At 36.0% G+C, this 19369-nt stretch overlaps 1 protein-coding gene across 2 annotated transcripts in view; it reads right to left on the reverse strand.

Moving 5' to 3' along the window:
- The window catches only part of SOX5 (SRY-box transcription factor 5), a 1032593-nt gene that overhangs the window by 684164 nt on the left and 329060 nt on the right, over positions 1-19369 (reverse strand). For both annotated transcript variants that reach the window (XM_073020544.1, XM_073020543.1), the window contains exon 5: positions 392-466. The gene's annotated coding sequence lies outside the window, so the exon portion shown is untranslated. The remainder of the gene's footprint in view (positions 1-391; positions 467-19369) is intronic.

The following is a 19369-nucleotide window of genomic DNA, read 5'->3' on the forward strand; positions in this document are numbered from 1 at the left end:
ACATATTTATTAACATTCTACATGCTTTAAGAATTTGATTCTTAAAAGTCATTAAGGGAAAGTCATTAAGAAGTTTCATTTCAAAACAGTTTATACAAGGAAAAAATATAGAAAAAATATAAATTCGGGCATCAATGTAACTTAGGTAAGAAATTTTTTTTCTATTCTTGATAGTTTCTTTTAATTGTTTTTTTTTTTTTTTTCATCTTCAAACTATAAAAGGAAGACACCCAAATGCTCGGCTTCTTATATTATTAGAGTGTTATTCATAAATTGCAAACCGAGAACAACTGAAGTAAGCACATGGAAGAAATAAGCAAGTGGCAAGAGAATTAATTGTAAAACTGATGGCAAAAGAATGACCAGCAAATGGTAATGCAAATGTCCTGACCTGCTGAGTCTCCCAGTCCAATCTCTCCCACTCCCGGTGTCCCGGTCTCCTTGATATTATCTATTTCTTGAAATGCTAAAAAAAAAAAAAAAAAAGGAAGGAAGAAAAATTGAAAGAAGGAAAGAAAATATTAAGTGAGAAATCAAAGTAATTCCAAAATACTCAAATAAAAAAATTGAAAATCATAAAGATAGTTAAATGGGATTTCTATTGCAAAATGTTGGAAAAAAAGTTAAGTAATTTCATTGTAATAATTTTTTTTTTTTGACCAGATTCATAGCCATAAAACAACATCAGACTCATAGGACTGCGCCAGTTAGTGGCTGATGAATGACAAATCAATGAAAAACTAAAAAATTTTTATTAATGACATTTCAAGATACAGTGACAACTGAAATGTAAAAATATGAACTAATTATTTAGGAGACATATCAATTAAATCACTTAAAAGTCATCATATGATTAATTCAGTCATGTAAGCACACATGTGTGATGCATGGACTCACTCACACAAGTGTGTGTATATAGCCTGAAGTGATCCTAAGCCTAGTTTTACTGAGACAATTACATCCATTTTTTATAGTCCATGATAGGTAGTTTAAAATATATATATAATGCAATATTACTTAGAGCTACAATACTTTATGCAAAACATTCTAATGGGCACCGAAATTTATGGAATACATGTGTGTATAAATTTATAGAATAAAATTTATGGAATACATTTATGAAATAAAATTTATGGAATATAAGCAAACACGCTGCTACATTGTACTAGGACACTAAGTTATAAAAGAATAAAGACTTCACAAACCCATTGAATAATTTTCAGGCAAAAATACCAATAATAGGAAGAACAAAATGAAAACAGAAACACTCTATAAGCGGTCACTTTATCAGAGCGAGACTGCAGGGTCATAAAAGCAGAATTTAAGTATTGATTTCCGGGAATGTTTTTGCAAATTTATCTAACCTCTTGGAGGCTTATTTTCTCAATCTATAAAATGGCTTCATAAGCTTGTCATGAACCCCAAATCCAAGTTTTCAATATATATAGCGATTTTATTATGATTTTATTATTTATTTCTGATTGCTGACTATTTTTTATATGGGGAAGTTCATCAGCTATTGTCTGCTTTTTAAAGTTTGGCCACCAAAATGATGACATTATATGACTTCAAGATGTTTAAGCATTTATTAATTATATATGAGATCTTGCAACAAGCTTATTAAAATTGTGTAAGTAAAAAGTTTATCCATTTTTTGTCCTAGGTTGGTCCTATGTTATCAATCAGATTACGCAGGTCAGTATTTTAATGATGATACTTCAAATTGTACTTTCAGGAAAATAGAATTCTACTTCTGAAATACTGGTGCTGCAGACTTAGAGGTAATCTAAGACCAGGTGACTTGTGCAACTTTTATTTATTAATTTATATTCTTTTTCATTTTAAAAGCCTAAATAATTTTGGAATATTTAGATTATTTTAGAGTACATAAAATAGCAAAAAGAATTACATTCTATAACCAAGTAGGATTTATCCCAGGAATACAAAGTTGATTTATCATATAAACATCAAATAACATAACATACCATATTAATAAAGGGAAAAACCATACAATATCTCTATAGATGCTGAAAAGCATCTGACGAAATCCAACACCCTGCTTCAACACCATCAAAACATTAAACAAACTAGCAATAGAAGGAAACTTCCTCAACCTAGTAAAGACCATCTATGAAAAATCTACAACTATAATACTTGATGGCGAAACATTAACTGTTTTCTGCTTAAAATAAGGAACAAGAATGTTTGCTCATACCACTTTTATTCAACATTTTGTTAGAGATTACAGATGGGTTCGCTAAATAAGAAACAGAAAGAAAAGGCATCCAGGCTGGAAAGAAAGAATTATGATTATCGCTCTTTGTAGATAATGTTTTATTTTTACTTAGAAAATTTTAAGGAAGTAACTAAAAAACTATAAAGGCTAAAGAACAAGTTCAGTAAGGTTGCAAGATAGTTGATCAATACATAATAATTAATTGTATTTCTTCACACTAGTAATCAACATTCTGAAAATGATATCAAGGAAACAATTCCATTTACAATAGCATGGAAAGAATAAAATACTTAGGTATAAATTTAACATTAGAAGCGTAAGTCTTATGAATCACAAACTAAAAACATCATTGAAAAAAATTAAAGAATATCTAAAAAATGAAAAGACAACCCACATTCATGGATGAGAAAACTTAATATTCTTAAAATGATAATACTCCCCCAATTAATCTACAGATTGAACATAATTCTTATCAAAATCCCAGTTGGCTTTTTTACAGAAACTGTCAAGCTGATCCTAAAATTCACATGGACATACAAAAAGTCCAAAATAGCTAAATCGAAACTGAAAAAAAAAAGAGAAAGTTAGGGGATGCATCCTTCCCAACTTCAAAATGTATGACAGCTGCAGTAATCAAGACATTGTGGTCCTGGTATAAGGATACACATACAGATCTAATGGCACAGAATTCAGAGTACAGAAATAAACTCACACATTTGTAACTAGTTGATTTTTGATAACGTTGCCCAGAGAAGTCAATGGAAGGAAGAATAGTTGTCATATAAGTATTAATATATTTTTTTAAATCTGGTCTTTGTCCCTGGTTCCTGGCACAGAGTTTCAGAAATTCTTGAAATTCCCTGAGTGATAGATGTGCCTTTGTTGTGCTAATGAAGTGGCACAGGGTTGTTGCCACAGGTAGCCTATAGGATGGGGAAGGCTGGCAGAAGAATAACAAATCTCATGTAATTAGAGGCATTCCCAGTCCTCTCCTACCTCTGGGGAAAGAAGAAGACCTGAAGATTAAGTTTAGTCACATGGCCAATGACATGCTTATGCAATAAATACCTTGAATAAAAACTATGAACACAAGGTCGGGTGCAGTTGCTCATGCCTGTAATCCCAGCACTTTGAGAGACCAAGAAGGAGGGCAGATGCCTTGATGTTCAGGAGTTTAAGACCAGCCTGGCCAACATGGCAAAACTCCATCTCTACCAAAAATACAAAAATTAGCTGGGCATGGTGGTGCACGCCTATAATCCCAGCTACTCGGGAGGCTGAGGCAGGAGAATCACTCTAACCTGGGCAGCGGAGGTTGCAGTGAGCCGAGATCATACCACTGCACTCCAGCCTGGGCAACAGAGCCAGACTCCATCTTAAAAAACAAAAAAACTACGCACATAAGGCTTGAATTGCTTCCAGGATAGTGAACATATTGATGTACCAGGAGGGTATTGCAACCAACTCTATGAAGACAGAAACTTGTGCTCCAGATTATTCCAGACATATCCTGTGTACCCCTTTAGCCAGCTATTCATTTAAATCCTTTATAATAAAATGGCAATTGTAAGTATAGCACTTTTTGTGAGATAGGTAAGCTGTTCTAGTGAACTATCAAACCTTAAAGGGGTTCTTAGGAACTCCCAATTTTGTAGCCAATTCTTCCAAGTAGAAATAAGGGTAGCTTGGGGCCCCCACTTGCAATTGGTCTTTGAAGTAAGGACAGTCTTGTTGAGGACCTTGTCCTTGAATTTGTGGTATCAGATGTTAACTGTGAATAGTTAGCATCAGATTGAATTGAACTACAGGACATCCAGCTGATGTAAGAGAATTAGTGTTAGAACGTAATACAGCCTTCAACAAATTATTCTGGGATAACAAAATGTCCACATGCAAAAGAATTAAACTGGACCCTTATCTCATATATAAGTAAGAATTAACTCAAAATGGATGACATATACCTACATGTAGAAACTAAACTATAAAACTCTTAGAAGAAAATGTAAATATTTATGACCTTGGGTTTGGCAATGGGTTGTCAGACACAATAACAATAGATATGCCAAGCAACAAAAGAAATAAACGGATAAATTGGACATTAAAATTAAAAACATTTGTGCTTCTAAGGACACTATCGAGAAAGTGAAAAGACAACCTACAGAATGGGATAAAATATTTGCAAGTGATACACTTGACCAGGAACTGACTTCCATCCAGAATGTATAAAGAACTCTTAGAACTCTATAATAAAGAGTCAAATAACTAATTAAAAAATCAGCAAAAGATCTAATAGACATTTTACTAGAGAAGACATACAAAGAAGATGCTCAATATCATTAGTCATTAGAGAAATGTAAACCAAAGCCACAATGACATGCTACTATATATCCACTAGGATGGCTATAAAAACAAGATAGATAATTACAAGTGCTGGTGAGGCTATAGAGATGTGGGAACGCTAGTAGATTGCTGGTGGAAATATGAAATGCTGCAGCTGCTATGGAAAGTAGTTTGCAGTTCCTTGAAGTTCACAAATAGAGTTACCAAAATGACCTAGTCATTCTACTACTAAGTGTATACCCAAGATAAATAAAAACCTATATCCACACAAAAATGTGTATACATATGTTCATAGCAGCATTATTTATAATGGTTAAAAGGCACCAATAATCGAAATGTTTTTTAACTAGCTGACAAATGAATAAACAAAATTTGGTACATCCATTACAATGAAATACTATTCGGCCTTAAAAAGGAATGCAATTATTACAGCATGGATCAATCTTAAAAACATTTTATCAAGTGAAAGAAGTCAGTAACAAAAGAACATATATTGTATAATTCTAAGTATAAGAAATGTCCAGAATAGGCAAATCTATAGAGACAGAGCGCAGATCAATGGTTACCCAGAGTTATGGGGGAACACTTGAGGAGCAATGCAGAGTGAAAATGAGTGCAAAGCCTCTTGTTGTCACATGGAAATATTCTAAAATTGGGTAGTGGTATACTGAATAATCCATGAACTCTCTAAAAAACACTGACATGAACACTTGGAAAGAATGAATTGTATGGTACATAAATTATAACCTAACAAACCACTCTTTTAAAAATTATGTACCATAAAACAAAAACACATTAACTTAGTCTCATTATCTTTTTTAAAAAAAGTATGCACATCTACTTTGAAAAAATCTAACAGTGTTAAGATAATACAAAATAAATGTAGATTACTCCCTGATACATAACATTAATGGCATACCATGGCTAAAAACTAATAATAAAATGTGTAATAGGAAGATGTTCTACTTTTAAATTAGTCTTCGGAGATTAGTTTTTCAACAGTACTCAAGTGTTGTAATACAATCCAAGTATTACTGTCTCTCTATCAAGGCTTAGACTGTAAAAATATTTTTAACATAAAGTATGGCAACATTTACAATACAATTTGTTAATAGCTGGAAATCATGGACATTTTAGAATTTTGTAAAACCAAAGAGATTTTAGAATTATGTATTTGAGAATGACTGCTAGAAAAGAAAATTTTAGCTGCTAACCCAAAATAGATAAATACATGAGAAAACATCGGCTTTAAAAACATCACATTTTGAAAGGGGGAATAAGAAGGGGATGATTAATAGGGTTCAAAAATACAGTTAGAATAAGATCTAGTGTTTGGTAGCACAATAGGGTGACTACAGCTCACAATAATTTATTAAATATTTCATTATAACTAAAGAAGTGGAATTGAAATGTTCCTAATACAAAGAAATGATAATTGCTTGAGATGATGGATATCCCAATGACCCTGATGTGATTATTACACATTGTGTGCTCAAATAAACATATCACATGCACCTTAAAAACATATGCAACTACTTTGTCTCCATAATAATTAACACTTCTAAAAACATCACATTTCAGCAACATAAAATTGAAGTTCCCTACTTCTATCTATGTAACCTTTAATTTTAATATGAATGCATTTAATGAAATACTCAAGAGGCTACATATCCTAAGGGACTCACATTTATCCAATTTCATGATCATAAGAGTTATATGATTAAACATCCTCAATTCCAGTTATACCACCTAAGTGTCTAACCTCTCTGTTTAGTTAATACGTATTTTACTATTCAAGTGTATTTTCTGCTACTGAAATTTAAATAAGACTCCAATCCGTTCTCTAAAGTGTACATACACATTGCTTTGAGTTAAATTGGGGATTTGTTGAACAGAAACCATCCAACCATTCATCTGTTCATTTACTCAACAAAAAGTTCTTGAGCACTTATTATAAGATATTGCATGTAAGATAAGGCAGAATGGAGAGAGAAAAATAACATGTACTTTGGGATCACACAGATATAAGCTTGAGTTCAGGTCTCAACTTATTATAGGTGGTAAAACCTTTCTGAGCCTTAGTTTCCTCATCTTTAAAGTGATGATTAATTGAACTAATGTGCTTCCAAAACTTGATAATTAATGTTAATATCTTTTTTCCTGCCTCTTTGAAAGTTAAGTAGGTTAATCAGACAAGAATTCTGTGTCTTAGGAGGTAACAGCAGATATTGTAATGTGTATAATTAAATAACGTGTAAAATTACAAGGCAGAAATTCCCAGTGATAAAATAAGTGAGATGATTTATACTAGATATAGAATATAGTATCATCACTATCATCAAGTAGATATAGCATTTATATTGTTAACCACTGAGATAAATAATTATCAAGTAACACTAATTTTCTTCCAAAACATTAATGTTCCAAAGTATTAACTATGGGAAATAATCAGAGGATTTGTACTTTATATAACCAATGATACACTCACATTCATACATAATATAAAAATGATTCAAAGTATAAATGCACAATATTACAGTGCTAATTCAGAATTACAGGAATTTTTTACTTTTTTCTTTTACTAAACTATATTTTCTAAATATTTCTCCAAGAAATTTTATAACTTTTTCAATAATAAAAGGGTTATTAAATAAAGTGACAAAACATACATTGGTTATATGTTATTATTTTAATGGGGCAAAAGAAAAAAAAGTTTTCCAAAGATTCTAAGTTGGCACCTAGTCCCTCATACCCAGTCTTCCACCACAGCACACAGATCTCTACTGGGGCACCCCATCCAATTGGAAGTATCTAATTGCATCCCTGCTAGAACTTTTTCTAGCATTTTGCCTGCTCTTAAGAATAGGAAAGCAACATTTTGAACAGCAGTGCTCATCATATAAACATGAAGTCTTCTCCAAACAGTATTGAATAACCAAATTCATAGAGTCAGAAAACTATCATTATCTTTGTATTTATGTCACATTTTACTCCACTTCCTATGTAGTAGCCGGAAGTCTGAAGAAAACATGTATAGACTTACTGTGTTTCATGTTAGACACCTTATCTACACTGGTTTTTGATTTCACAACTACCCTGTGAAGTGCCCATGGTTAACTCCACTTAACAAATGAGGATATTGGGTTGGACTTAGTTGTCCCTGATCACATGTGACAGAGCTGAGATTTTAATTCAGGATGGCTTGATGTCAAAATCCATTTTCTTCCCAATATATCACATAACCTTTTCAAAATATGCCTGTGTATCAATTCCCCATTTTATTTTCAAGTGCTTGCTAAAGCATTAAATAAAGTAATTGTTACTAACATGGAAATGAGCTAGTCAAGTTATAGTGAAAAAAATACAAGACATGAAGGCCTCCTCCACCCCATCCATCACTCCTCCTTCTCTTCCTTTCTTTCCTATATAGCACTTGCCATCTCTAAAATTAATTTGTTTTATAACTATGTCTATTTTGTTCATTGGTTTACCTCCAACACTTAAAACAGAGCCTGACTTCAAATAAGAGTTTAAAAAATACTTAGTAGATGAATAAATGTATTCATGAGAACATGTGTAAATTCTTTTTAGTAGTTAAGTGTCTCTTGATAAATCTACTAGCCTCTGTCAGCTTTTAAATCTCCATTTCTTAATGCAATACTACCTAAGGTTGTTATAAGTTTAAATTTATTCACTCAAAAACTGCCCACTGAGCACGTACTACATGCCAGATTCTATTCCAAGCAATGTAATCGCAGCAGGGAACAACAGGGACAAAAATCTCTCATGCAGCTTACAGTCTGGTGAGTAAAGAAAGACAAGAATACAACACAATGTATTAAATAGCAATAAGTGCTTTGGAGACAAAAACAATTTGTAGGTAAGAATCTGAGAGCAGGATCTGCAATTTTAAGCAGGGTGACTAGAAAGGAAGATATATGATTAAGGAGGGGAGGGATGTGTAAACTGGGGAAATAACTTTTCATACAAAGTAAATAGCATGATGGCATACTGCATTTTCAGAATGGCTGCAATGGAGTGAGTGAATGCGAGAGTAATAGGAAGTGAGGTCAGATAAGTGAGGGAGAAGGCAAGGGTTGTGTAAGGCCTACAAGGCCATAGTTAGGATACTGGCTTTTGTTCTTAGAAAAATTAAAAGCCAATATGGAGGTCTGAGCATAAGTGGAAAAATCAGGTGACTTAGGTTTTAATTGGTTCAATACTTCTCAATGAGGTTGTTAATGGCACTTTGAGTGGACAGCTCCTCTTTATCCCCCCCACTAGGCACATGGCAGTCCACTTAGTGTCTCTAAACTGGACCCATGAAATGCCAGTAGTAATGTCCCGGTCTTTTGACCACCAAAAATGTCCCCATTTAGTTCCAGGGCTAGGTTAAGAATAGGCTTAAAGTAGGTAGAGTCTATTTTAATAATATTCCAGGCAACGGTTTATATTATCTTGGGCCAGAGTAGCAGTGGTGAATGTGGAATTTTTTTTTTCTGCAGAGAGGTTTTGCCAATGGACTGGACAGGGGTATGAGTGAAAGCTAGGAGTCAAGGATGACTCCCACATGCTTAAAATAAACAAACAGAAGGATGGAATTACTATTCGCTGAAATTGTGAAGACTGAATGTGGGTGCAGCAGATTTAATGGAAAAAGTAGGCATTCATCAAGGCACGTTACAAACTACCATGCAAAAGTAGATATATCTAGGTTTCATCCAAGAATTTCGTGAAATGAGGAAACGGGAACTAGTTCTGAACTGAAGGATTTTGTTAGAGCATGTTTTGGGAGGGGATAGGATTAATAGAAATAAGCATTAAATAAATGAGTGAATAAATGATTACTGAAAACTAATTGTAATATATTAGCTCTTCCAAGCAATTAGATTATGCTAAGAAACATTTTTTAAAAATATAGCCCAAAGGATTGAATCTAATTGTGGGATTTCAAACAATACATGGTATGGTGGTAGGCAGGCTTTTAATGTTAACATCACACTGTGCCCATATTGCTTGGAATAGACACCCTACAGTGAGACTAAGGCTGAACCCTGGGAAAACAGTGGGTGATACAACTGTCCGGCACCCCATACTGACTAAGCATCACCACTTTCAATACTTCAGAGTCAACTGGTCAATATATGTGACCTTTTCTCTATTCATGGGTAATTTGAGGATTTCAGACGAAAAGCTATGTCCAGATACTATTTAGATGTTTCTTCATGCGTAGAGTTGAGTCATCCTTTCAGACAGACGAAATTATTTGAATGAACACAATAAACTGATTGATACAAACACACTATTTAGAGTTGCTAGGAGGAAGTGGCTGATTGCATCACTGTTACAACATTTTCCAGCATTGTGCCTGCTCTTAAGACTAGAAAAGCAGCATTTTGAACAGCAATGCTCATCATATAAACATAAAGTCTCCTCCAAAAGGTATTGGATAAACAAAGTTAAAGAGTCAGAAAATATTCATTATCTTTGGATTTACATCACATTCATGAACACTGTATCTCAAGATTTCTTATTAATATCCCCCATGAGTAGATACAAGTGAGGTATTTACATTCCAAAAGAAGTCCCAGGCCTGGCACAGTGGCTCACACCTGTAATCCCAGCACTTTGTGAGGCCAAGGTGGGAGGATTGCTTGAGGCCAGCACTTTGAGACCAGTCTGAGCAATGCAGCAAGGCCACGTCTATACTGAAAATTTTTTAAATTAGCCAGACATGTTGGCAGGTGCCTGTAGTCTCAGCTACTCTGGAGGCTGAGATGGGAGGATCATTTGAGTCCAGGAGGTCGAGGCTGCAGTGAGCTATGATCGCACTACTGCACTCTAGCCCAGGCAATAGAGCGAGACCCTATCTCAAAACAACAACAACAACAAAAACAAAAAACATACACGCACGACTGAGTTTTGCTTCCTTTAGAAAACGTCATCACGTTTCAGACTGACTCGACCTATTGTTGGAGATGCTTTTTCTGTGACAGTAGTGGAAGAGAACTGGATGCAATTCTTCAGGCAGGTGGCATCTCCAATCACCAGTTAGCTAAAGAACTTACAAGCATTATGCAAAGGTGGTCGCTTGAACTAAAGTGGAAAGGAATGAGATCAAGAAGCAGCAGTGGTAGACAGACGCCCCACTGGCTTCGCATTGTTGTTTCACTGGAAGGACATAGTGTGTCATAACGAATTACCATTAATTTGAGCCAGCAGTACTGTTAGATTGAGCCCGGCAACCCAGGATGACAAACAGTGCCTGCAAGATCATCTAATGAGGGACAAGGCTGCTTCAGTTGTGCCGCTTCACTCAATTAGTGGACAAGGCTTTTAATGCTGCTCTGCACAACTAAAGCAATTTTGATTACTTAGAGCTAAGTCTCCATTTAGAATGTTTCGGAAGCTGACACAGGCTTTTTTTTTTTTTTTGCCTTTTTAAATATAAATTATCTAGAGAGTATTTGAATGGTAATAAGCTATTTGAAAGCCAATCACATTATTCCTTACTTTTGCTTAAGTAATATCAAAATATATTTTTTAAAAGTTCAAATGATAGAATTTACTCTAGCAAAGGAAATGTAAATAAGATAGCAAATGATTAAGAATATTCTGAGGATGTATGTGTGTGTGCGTATGTGTGTGTGTGTATGCAGGCACTATGTGTGTCTCTCTGTGCCAGAATTACAGTTGGTGAATTTCACTTCATCAGCCAACATTATCAGGAGGGTTGCATATTTATTCTATATATCCACATTTTTAAAAAATTCCAGATCGTGCCTTCTTTGGCTGGGAGCACTTGTATCTCATAGCTTTTGATATAGGGAACTGATGCTTCTACTTCATTATTTTTTTCACTATGTCACTGCATGAGCACTGATAAGTGCAATGGTATGACTTATTTAATATTGTGATCATTGACTTATCTCATAACTAAAACCTTACCCGCACAGAGGCTACTTAGGCCGAATAAAATTCCTTCCATTCTCTTTGGAAACACACAGGGTGCTCACTCTCTCTTTACACAGCATTCTCCCATCTTCTAGCTTTTTTCTATTTAGTGTGTTGAATTCTCAGACTGCCTCCCCTGGGTGAAATTTTGCTTATTTAATTATAAGGTCATTGGATGAAAGAAATTGCTCAAGAGTAGATACGTAGTAGGTATCCATACATTTTGGTTATATCGAACACAAATTCTACCCAGATAAAAAGTATAAACCTCATTGTGACGCGAACATACCCCCTGCTTTCTTTCCTTCACTCAAGTGGAAAAGAACATCAGGACCAAAATTTGAGAACATGAATCTCTAGTTATACCTAACCCATCACCAAAATCAGCTTGCCTACCAGTAATTTTTTTAAAAGCTCAGTGCTTAAAGGAGGTCCAATACAAGCCAATTTTTCAGTGGTACACACAGCCACATCTTTGTTTTATAAAAGCACTATAACAACCCAACAAATAAAGTCATTTAGGGCAGAAAATTGGAAAAAGCTTTGAAACTTTAAAACTTTTGGGCTGCAGGAAAAGCCATTAGTCGAGTAAATAAACAATTATCAGAGGTTTTTTTCCCCACTTAGAGTTATATTTCATTTTCTTAAGATAATTTTAACAATGGCTAATATTTTGTCTCCAAAATAGTTAACTCCAAAAGCACATGTTACACACTCAGGAGAGTTGGTTATACATTAGTAGAAAACTGTACATCACTGTCATTGTTGATGTGGTAAATAAAAATTAAAGGGGAAAGACAATATGGTTCATTAGGAAGCAAGTAATATTTCCTATAATGGTGTTATATTTTTAATGATTGTAATGACTTATAAACTGAAAAATAATTTGCACAGATTCTATATCCCCTCTTCACAGCATATATAAGAAATTACATCACTGACTCAAATTATAATTGTAGAAAAGTAGAAAAAAATGATTAATAGTTCCATTTATTCTCCTCTCTTGTCAAAAGGGGTGGTAGGAGAAAGGGGGAAGGAATTCTTGTTAGTTGCAGGAATCAAAGAAATGTAAAGTTTTAGGATTAAATATAGTGGGATAGTACCAGTAATATGTACAAGTCAGTAGGAATCAATCTCTTAAGTGCTTCCCCCTTCACTTTGTTCTTCAGGAGAGTATTGGCTTGAAGTACCATCAACAATGATTACCATTTGGCTTTCCATACAAGTTAATATCTAACATCTCAGATATGTTCTCATCTTCGATCAAAATTTACTTTTAAAACATACGTAATATTTGCATGGTTCAAAAAACTATATAACTCTGGACTCACTTCCATCCCCATCCATTTTATTCATTCCCACCCACACATTATACATTATTATTTTCTTGATTAAGGCTTATACTTCCTGCATTTTTGCAGAAATAAGCAAATGTATGTATTTATTCTTATGTGCCCTTCTTTCTTATGCAAAAGATGGCATTCCATATATACTCTTTGAAGTTTTCTTTAAAATTTCCACCTAACAATCTTTCTTGGAAATGTCTCCATAATAGTGCGTAGAGATCTTCCTCATTATTTTATTTTATTTATTTATTTACTTATTTTGAGATAGAGTATCACTCTATCCCCCAGGTTGGAGTGCAATGGCGCGATCTCGGCTCACCGCAACCCCTTTCTCCTGGGTTCAAGCAATTCTCCTGCCTCAACCTCCGGAATAGCTGGGATTACAGGCACCTGCCACCACGTCCAGCTAATTTTTGTATTTTCAGTAGAGTTGGGGGTTTCATCATGTTGGCCAGGCTGGTCTCGAACTGCTGACCTCAGCTGATCCATCCACCTTGGCCTCCCACAGTGCTGGGATTACAGGTGTGAGCCACCACGCCGGCCTGCACAAATACTTTCATAGCAAGAAACAACTCTTAACTTTCTTTAAATTTAGAACTCATATTAGGGGTTTCAAAATAGTGATTGAATGAATGAATGAATGAATGAATGAATATAATGGATCCAACAGCAGTCTGACACAAGAGCTTGGGAGAGAGCTTTCGGCAAATACAAGCCTGGTTTAGAGTTCTGAAGGCAGGCATATGTGTTTAGCAATAGCTTTTTCCTACTCTTCAGAAAATGAGGCAGCCTGGAGATGAGGTGAAGACCATCTTTCCTGCAGTTCCTATGTAATGGACGGGGTGCATCCTGGTTTGTGGCTTGGGGCTGCTGTGTGTCCAAGTAATACATTCATTCTGTTGTTGTAAACCGTACAGGAATGATGACTAAGGCTTTGAGGAAACAGTAGAGGTCAGACAGCAAGCCCAGAAAAACCTGCCGGCACCAAGAGGATGTCCTCAACAAGTGCCTGGGGGACATATTATTCTAACTGAAGGGACCAGAGCTTCCCCAGGAAGGGAAGAGGGGAGAAATGAAGAACGTCTGTGTTCACATTTGCCAAAAACAAAAGTCTGAGAAATCTCTAAGAGACTCTACATGGGAGGTGAAACTTAGCTTTTCTAAGACCATTGTTGATTTTCCCTTTACCCTTGAAGTGAACTGAAATATCACTAATGGTCAGACGAAAGCTCAGAGGTTCCAATAAAGAATATGAAATAGGTTAACGCTACCGCACCAGGATTTGACTGACTGTTAACACCAGGTTTTAAAATTCACTTGTATCATTTATAATACAAATACCTGATTCACCTGCGTTCTTTTGGTGTGGGGCAGTGAGGGAAACTGGGTGTGAATGGCCTCCTAAGCAGCAAAATCATTGCTAATATCAGCATTTTGCTGTCTCATCATCTAATCATCACATACAGTGCACTAATCGAAGCACCTCATTTAAAGTGGGAAAAGCTTTGCTAAGGGCAGATGATTCAGCACGGCACCTCTCGATGAGTACTGTCACTTCAAATCCTTTTTAAGAAGTAGGTATTGTGTAACTAATAAGTAAAACGAAAGCATAAACTTTATTAAGAAGTTACATGTTCCGCTTTTTAAAGTCTCTGTAGTCACGATCATCCATTCTCCCCAAAACTGCCCTGTCACATAATAATATGCATACATACAAAACTTATTTCATGTTTAAAAGGCATCCCAGAGAGATGAGATGTGGATGGGTGTGAAGAGTGGATCTGGGGAACCGAATGGGTGCAGATGTCTCCACTGACAAAGAGAAAGGCATATGGCTTCCTTCCTCCCTGGTGTGCCCGGGTCTCAGAGAGAGCTCTAGATTTCCCTGTGATAAGCTTCTGCTTTCGAGCTCCACTGGGAAGATATTTTGTATGCCACAGAAAACCAAGATGTTTGCATTCCCACCAATCCAGGGATAAAGCATTTTCCTCATACAGACACAAAACATACAGTATATGAATGTTTAATGGAGGCTAAAACTGGGAGAGGAACAGAAAACAAGAACAGAGCAGGTTAAAAAAATATCTGGTTTCTCTCTATCAAAATACTAATTAAAATTCATGTTCATGGGGATGATTATACATATGTTTTTGAACTAAAAGTCTAACCTGGCACTATTTTTTGGCCTTATTTTTGTGACAACATTTTTGTCCATATGGCATGAAGTGAATCATTTTACATCTTTTTTTAAGCTCTATGTGTTTTTCTTGTTGTCTATTCCCTCTTCTCCCACCACACACACACTGGCAGCCGCTACCAAGTTACCAAATGCCAACTCAACCCTGCAAGCTGGCTGCATGGAGCTATATAGTACTGGCGTCTTCCTTTCTTTGCAGAAATATTCTCTGTGTGTGTGCGTGTGTGTGTCTGTCTCTCTCACACATGCATGCATGCACACACCCCACATACATACCATTGAAGCACCCTGAATATTTCTCCTTCATTTCCATGCTAATCTTTCAACTCCTCAGGATTCTGCCCAGCTTCCAGTGTGTGTGCAGCACTGGCTGCTGGCCTGCTGCAGAAGACCACACCAGCTTATTTGGTGCCCCTCACCCTTGGCCTTCCTTCTCCATGGCATTCTGACAATTAGTGGTTAACTTAAGAACTGCTATAAATGAATGGTTAATCGAGCCCATATAATTAGTTTAGTCACAACAAAGTGCAAGACCCATGATCGTCCAGTGGTTCTCCCCCTACCCCAATCTCCCGTTTTAAAAATTACAACAATCCATGTTCCCACTTTTGCAGACAGGACAACGCTCCTTATCTGTAGTGCAGCCACACCGCCTAACCGCCTGGGTTGTGGATGGCACACGTTTTGTACACGTGCTGCCTCCACCAGCATCAGGCACTGCTGAGTTTGTGTGGAAGGGCAGCAACTCCACCTAACAAATGTAACTTTAACAACAGTAAAACAACCTAATAGCTTAGCATGCCAGGGGGCTAATGTGGCGGGCCATTTACTGCTGCACTAAATAGCCCCGGTTTGATTCTCATTGCCAAGTGTCGAACTGAGAATTGCAAGGCAGGAGTAGCTCCTAATTCATTAGATAAAGGGGGTCATTGCTCATAGGGCTGGGGAAACTGTAGAAGCATAAGAAAAAAAAAAAGAAACAAGGCATTCCCTTTTCAAAGGCCATCAAAACCTGGGCTAACCATGGTCAGGAAAAGCAGAGGCTGCTTTCTTGGCACTCATATGCTAACTTCTAACTTTGGGTAAATGTGCTTTGTTTTGCAATGTTCATCTGGAAAGAGACTAGAAGAGGAAGGCATCCTGATATTGAGCCATGTCATTTATTATTTGTAAATCACTTTGACACCCTTGGAACAAAAGCAACAACACAAGAACAAAGTATATAATTCAGTCTTGGCTGTAAAATGAGCTGCTACTGACATGTCCCTGCCAGCTATTCCGCCTTGTGTGCCCTGAAAAAGTTGCTGTGGATGGTTGTGACCCGGCTAATAGGCTGGGCAGGAAAAAGACCGCTAGCAATAAAAGGGAGAACAAAATTCTTGTTAATATTGCTACATCTGATAATATTGTCTTTCTTTTTCCTTTTTATTTTTATTCCAGGCAGTTATAAAGAGTTCTAAGTTCAAACTGCCCTCAATGGTCATCATAAGGTTATGTGGACAAAACAGTTCCCCTATCTTGTTTTTTAATAGAAAAGAGAAATGATCAAAAATTTCAAATGAGATCCCTAAAATGGGACATCTTTATTTCCTGAACATTAGCCCTAAAACAACTGATTTCTCTAATTCCTGCCATCACTCAGATTGGCCTTGAATTACCTCCCAATAGGCCTCCCATGTGCTTCTAGATGAGAGTGTGTAATGGGGGATCTGTTAATTAACTAGAAGCAAAGTTGCACGGTGGGGATCAAACACTGGATACGTCCTAAAACTCCCACAGAGAAGATGAAATGCAGCGCAAACTTTAAAGACTTCCCGTCATTAGCTGAGACCTTGCTGCTCCTGGCCCAGACCCCTCCTGTTTCTGAGAACAATGAGGACAATGATGGCAGAAATGAAATAGTGCAGCCAGGAACAAAGGAACTAGCTATTTACCGGTAGAAAAAGAAAAAAAGGAGGGGGGAGGGGGAGAAAAAGGGAGAACTTTCTTTTTCTGTGGTTCCTGTCTACTTTTAATTAATTTATGACTGCCAGGGAATTGCACAGAGAGTACACCCAGGCGCATTGTACCCCAGCTCAGTGTTAATATATGTAACATCTACTGTTTACTCCCAGGAAAAGTGCAACCCGCTGGAGAGAGACAGAGGGACTCGGAGGAAGGAGAGAGAGAAGAGGTTGGAATGAAAGAAAATGGACAAACTGTCAGGCTGAACCTTCACACTTAAGATCAGGGTTCAAACTAGAAGATGATAAAAACAAAAGAAAAAAAAAAGCCAACACCGTCCCAGGAGTAACACATCCTCTTAGATCACTGCAAAAGGTAAGAACCATGCCCTGACACAAAGCTCAAATTTTGCAATTTTCAGAGGTTTCCTGGTAATATAAATTTCCTTCCGTATAAATATAAATAAATATCACATCAATAGCAAAAGCACACAGTCATGATATTGACTTCTTATTCTTCCCTGCTTCTTGACAAGATAAATCTAAAAAATGGCAGTGAAAATTGAGAGAACAGATGAATAACAAAACCTGACTAGTAAAAAACTTGGTCCTCATTTTGCGTTCCCTATTTTTGCAGAACTGAAATCAGGAGCTTTTCCATATATCTAAATCACAGGCTTCCATGGGATTAAGAGAAATAAGAGAACCAACAAAGTGCACAGAAAGGCAGCTTTGACCTTTGTTACTTCATGTTGAAGCTCTTACTCTGAGATGGACCAGTAGATGAAGAGAGTCATTATTCAGAGGAGTTGCTCTTGCTCTTCAAATTTCAGTTAAAATGGCCACACTAGAATTATTTTATTTTATTTTTACTTGTTCATGATTGGTCATAATTTGCAGAAATTTATTCATAATTACCCCAAAGTAAAAGCAACCCAAATGTTTATCAACAGATAAATAGATTTTTAAAACTCTGGTGTAATCATACAGTGGAATACTACTCAGCAATACAAAGGAATGAACCACAACGGATACATGCAGCAGCATGGATGACTCTGAAATACATCATTTTAAATCAAAGAAGTCAGGTGTAAAGAGTACATACTATATAATACCATTTATAGAAAGTTCAAGAGCAGATAATACTAGCATGATAGAAAGCAGAACAGTGGCTTGCTTTGGGGGTGGAGGAGGGGAGGACCCCCTGGAAAGTGGCATAAAAGTGATGGGAATATTCTCTACCATGACTGAGGTATGGTTTTCACCAGTGTGTATATATGTATCAAAACTTAGGCTGTAGTGTGCAATTAACTGTATGTAAAATATAGCTCAATAAAAATTAAAAAGTCAAATTTTTAAGTACTGCATGTTGAAAACATGGCTCAATAATAGTTCACATGATAAAGAAATATGGCCTCAAATTATCTATAACTGATTTGAACCACAAATATGAGGTGATTATTTAGAAAAAACTTTACACTAATAAAGGTTGCATACCCAGGTCAAAGTGGAAAAAATATAGCTATACCAGTTTTCTTTTGGTAAATATTTGCCAAGTATATACACTTTTTATCTTTTTGCCTTTAACTTTCCTGTGTTCTTATGTTTACAGTATATCTTCTAAAAGCACTTAACTGTATTCTCAAGTAACCAATATAAAGTGATGAAAATTTGAATTATTTTATTTTTAAACTTCAGTAACAAGAGTCTCTTTCCTGTTTTCAAGTCACATGTTTATAATAATCAGTGGAAACTCTGCAGATGGATGAAACAAGCAAATCCCCCAGGACTGCTTTGTGACTGATTTTCTTACTTCTCACCTATCTAATAGGAAGGGTTTAAATTTTGCTAAGCTCAATCACAAACTCAACCCTAGGGAGAAAAGGTCTTAAGCATACGGTTCAACCAACTGAAAATACTATACAATCAAAAGGAAGTATAGGCTAGAGGTTTACCATTAGCTGCTTGTATATTCTAACCAGTATTAAAGATTAACTCCACAACGAAGTGAAAGATACACCATCAGTTACTGAGAAACTTATCTAATGTCTCTACACATATACTCACAAAGAGTAAGGGATTCCCCACCACGTTTTGTGATTGATATGACTATGCCAGTTACCAATGCTGATATGGCAGGATGGCATAAAAGAGTAGGAATGAAAGGGCCCACAGTTATATTCCTCCCATCTAAAAACTAACTGTGTGTCTTAGAAAACATGATGTACTCTATTTGGTCTCAGTTTCCTTGGGGATGATAATTCTCCTGATCACTTCATAGGGTTGTTTTGAGTATTGAATGATATATATAAATCAAACTATTCAAAAAAACCATCCATTTACTTTCAATTTG

Source organism: Chlorocebus sabaeus, chromosome 11 (assembly GCF_047675955.1).
Source record: "Chlorocebus sabaeus isolate Y175 chromosome 11, mChlSab1.0.hap1, whole genome shotgun sequence".
Lineage (NCBI taxonomy): Eukaryota > Metazoa > Chordata > Mammalia > Primates > Cercopithecidae > Chlorocebus > Chlorocebus sabaeus.